The sequence below is a fragment of the Oncorhynchus kisutch genome, linkage group LG6 (genome assembly GCF_002021735.2).
Source record: "Oncorhynchus kisutch isolate 150728-3 linkage group LG6, Okis_V2, whole genome shotgun sequence".
Lineage (NCBI taxonomy): Eukaryota > Metazoa > Chordata > Actinopteri > Salmoniformes > Salmonidae > Oncorhynchus > Oncorhynchus kisutch.
Genome location: NC_034179.2, coordinates 3,386,635 through 3,391,410, shown reverse-complemented (window position 1 = coordinate 3,391,410; position 4,776 = coordinate 3,386,635).

The window sequence follows — 4,776 nt, the reverse complement described above, 5'->3', positions numbered from 1 at the left end:
AGATATAATTTCATCATATTATAATTAGTAGAAAGCGATAGGTTAGAAGAAGCCTACATAACCACCCATAAAGTACAATGTCACATCCATATATGGCCAACTGTGTAAACTTTGACATTGATTTATCCTGCAATAGATGTGGTTGAATTGGTAACCTACACTATTGTCTTATATATATATATATAATATATGGCCAACTATGTAAACATTAACATTGATTTATCCTGCAATAGATGTGATTCAATTGGTAACATACGTTGCCGTCTTCCTCTAACGCCTCTTAAAGGGAAAGTAATCTAAAAGTAATTGAATGTAATCAGATTACATTACTGATTTGGGTAATCCAACAGTTACTGATACTATTTTGAATAGGTAATTAGTTACTGTAATGGATTACATTTCGAAAGTACCCTCTCAACCTTCACTGGCCAACACACAATACCCATAATGTCAAAGTGGAATTATGTTTTTAAATTTTTCACAAAGGAATTAAAAATGAAAAGCTGAAATGTCATGAGTCAAAATGCAACCCATTTGTTAAATAAGTTCAGGAGTAACAATTAAGAAGTAACAGAATACATTCCATGGACTCACTCTGTGTGCAATTATAGTGTTTAACATGATTTTTGAATGACTACCTCATCTCTGTATCTCACACATACAGATTATTGTAAATTGTCGAGCAGTGAATTTCAACCAGATTCAACCACAAAGACCAGGGAGGTTTACCAATGCCACGCAAAGAAGGGCACCGATTGGTAGATGAGTAAAAAAAGAAGAAAAGAAGCAGACATTGAATATCCCTTTGATGAAGTTATTAATTTCACTTTGATTTGTGTATCAATACACCCAGTCACTACAAAGATACAGGTGTCCTTCCTAACTCAGTTGCCAGAGAGGAGGAAACGGCTCAGGGACTTCACCATGAGGTCAATGGTGACTTAAAAACAGTTGCAGAGTTTAATGGCTGTTAAGGAGAAAACTGAGGATGGATCAACAACATTAGTTACTCCAAATGGCTCTGCTCAAACCCTCCTGTGGGAGGGCAGTTCCCGCTCAGCCCAGTCCAAGCTGTTCTCTGTCCTGGCAGCCCAATGGGTTGAAAGTATGTAGTTTGGATGTTTTCAGTGTGTTTTTAACCCTTTCAGACAATGGATTAATCACAATTAAAAATAGTGCACTAACATTATACAAGTGAACTCAAGTCTGACAGCCAAACAAATACACACATTCTCAGTCAAAAACACAAGTCAGAACACAGCCTCTCATTTCTCTCATGTGTGGTTGTCCCACCTAGCCATCTTATGAAGAATACACTAACTGTAAGTCGCTCTGGATAGGAGCGTCTGCTAAATGACTGATTCTGGATAAGAGCTTCTGCTAAATGATTGACTCTGGATAAGAGTGTCTGCTAAATGACTGACTCTGGATAAGAGCGTCTGCTAAATGACTCTCTGACTGAATAAGAGCGTCTGCTAAATGACTCTCTGACTGGATAGAGCGTCTGCTAAATGACTGACTCTGGATAAGAGCGTCTGCTAAATGAGTAGCTCTGGATAAGAGCGTCTGCTAAATGACTGACTCTGGCTGAGAGCGTCTGCTAAATGATTGACTCTGGATAAGAGTGTCTGCTAAATGACTCTCTGACTGGATAGAGCGTCTGCTAAATGACTCTCTGACTGGATAAGAGCATCTGCTAAATTACTCTCTGACTGGATAAGAGCGTCTGCTAAATGACTCTCAGACTGGATATGAGCGTCTGCTACATGACTGACTCTAGATAAGAGCGTCTGATAGATGACTGACTCTGGATAAGAGCGTCTGCTAAATGACTAACTCTGAATAAGAGCGTCTGCTAAATGACTCTGACTCTGGATAAGAGCATCTGCTAAATTACTCTCTGATTCTGGATAGAGCGTCTGCTAAATGACTCTCTGACTGGATAAGAGCGTCTGCTAAATGACTCTCTGACTCTGGATAAGAGCGTCTGCTAAATGACTCTCTGATTCTGGATAAGAGCGTCTGCTAAATGACTCTCTGACTCTGGATAAGAGCGTCTGCTAAATTACTCTCTGATTCTGGATAAGAGCGTCTGCTAAATGACTGACTCTGGATAAGAGCGTCTGCTAAATGACTCTCTGACTCTGGAAAGAGCGTCTGCTAAATGACTGACTCTGGATAAGAGGGTCTGCTAAATGACTCTCTGACTCTGGATATGTAAAATCACATGATGTCGTCATTGAGCACTTGGAATATTCTAAAATTTTGGACCCCACTGTACCTCTAGTTGGTTTTGTCTCGATCAAAACACTACCACTCTATGGGTGGTAGGTAGCCACTCTATGGGTGGTAGGTAGCCACTCTATGGGTGGTAGGTAGCCACTCTATGGGTGGCCGGTAGCCACTCTATGGTGGTAGGTAGCCACTCTATGGGTGGCCGGTAGCCACTCTATGGGTGGTAGGTAGCCACTCTATGGGGTAGTGTAGCCACTCTATGGGTGGTAGGTAGCCACTCTATGGGTGGTAGGTAGCCACTCTATGGGTGGTAGGTAGCCACTCTATGGGTGCCGGTAGCCACTCTATGGGTGGTAGGTAGCCACTCTATGGGTGGTAGGTAGCCACTCTATGGGTGGTAGGTAGCCACTCTATGGGTGGTAGGTAGCCACTCTATGGGTGGTAGGTAGCCACTCTATGGGTGGTAGGTAGCCACTCTATGGGTGGCCGGTAGCCACTCTATGGGTGGTAGGTAGCCACTCTATGGGTGGCCGTAGCCACTCTATGGGTGGTAGGTAGCCACTCTATGGGTGGTGGTAGCCACTCTATGGTGGTAGGTAGCCACTCTATGGGTGGTAGGTAGCCACTCTATGGGTGGTAGGTAGCCACTCTATGGGTGGCCGGTAGCCACTCTATGGGTGGTAGGTAGCCACTCTATGGGTGGTAGGTAGCCACTCTATGGGTGGTAGGTAGCCACTCTATGGGTGGTAGGTAGCCACTCTATGGGTGGTAGGTAGCCACTCTATGGGTGGCCGTAGCCACTCTATGGGTGGCAGGTAGCCACTCTATGGGTGGTAGTAGCCACTCTATGGGTGGCCGGTAGCCACTCTATGGGTGGCCGTAGCCACTCTATGGGTGGCCGGTAGCCACTCTATGGGTGGCCGGTAGCCACTCTATGGGTGGTAGGTAGCCACTCTATGGTTGGCATGTAGCCTAGTGTTTAAAAGCTTGGGCCAGGTCGTTGATTCGAATCACAGAGCCGTCAAGGTGGAAAAATCTGCCTTTCTGTCCTTGAGCAAGGCAGTTAACCCCCAACAACTGCTCCCCGTGCGTGGATGACGGGTTGGGATAAATACAGTATTCCCCTTCCCCTTCTCACAGAGCGCCAAGATTCTGGTGACAACTTAACACAGGTGGAAGATTACTAATTTCTTGTCGAAGTCCAAATTGTATTATCACCTACAGGATAGCCTTGAAAATGCAGCCCACACACTTTGATTTGATTACGTCTGCTAAATCTACACTCAATACCACCAAGGCCAGCAAAGACTTTTTGTTGAAATGAATAAAAAGCCACACAATAGATACTCTGCTACTAACTATTTATTATTTGGACAAATCAAGAAAAAATATATGCAGCATTTCAAAAGAAATTCATTTTTTTTTTTAAAGAAAGACTATACAAATTGGGAATATTTATTCAAATAGTTCAACTGTGTACTTCCATGCTGAGAGAATGGCAGTTTCTGGATGGAGAAGACAAAACACAATTAATAATAATAAACAATAATAAACCAACCGTGTCATAATCCAATGGGATGTTGTTTTCCCCTAAACAACATGAATAACAAACACATTCCTGAAAAATCAGCAGGCAAAAAATAAATACATGTATATATAAAAGAAAACAAACAAATCGTCCAAATGTTTTATACAGAGATAACAAATAATAATACAAATAAGAATTTAGTCAATAAAAGTACAGGAAAAAACTAACAGAATAGAGTGAGGAATTTGTACAAATACCACAGAACGACATCAATATTTCAATAACATTAGATAGACTGTATACCGTATATTATATTTCCTTTGTGATATAAAACATGACTATAGAGAGGAGGAATGAATGCGTAAGGAAGTCCTGACACGATGTAAAACATGATGAGAGAGAGAGAGAGAGAGAGGAGGAAGTCCTGACACGATGTAAAACATGATGAGCGAGCGAGAGAGAGAGGAGAAGTCCTGACACGATGTAAAACATGATGACGAGAGAGAGAGAGAGAGGAGGAAGTCCTGACACGATGTAAAACATGATGAGCGAGAGAGAGAGAGAGAGAGGAGGAAGTCCTGACACGATGTAAAACATGATGAGCGAGAGAGAGAGAGAGAGAGGAAGTCCTGACACGATGAAACATGATGAGCGAGAGAGAGAGAGAGAGAGGAGGAGTCCTGACACGATGTAAAACATGATGATGAGAGAGAGAGAGAGAGAGAGGAAGTCCTGACACGATGTAAAACATGATGAGTTGAGAGAGAGAGAGAGAGGAGGAAGTCTGACCTATGCTAAAGAATGTAACATGATGAGCGAGAGAGAGAGAGAGAGGAGGAAGTCCTGACGATGTAAAACATGATGAGCGAGAGAGAGAGGGAGGAAGTCCTGACACGATGTAAAACATGATGAGCGAGAGAGAGAGAGAGAGGAGGAAGTCCTGACGATGTAAACATGATGAGCGAGAGAGAGAGAGAGAGAGAGGAGGAAGTCCTGACACGATGTAAAACATG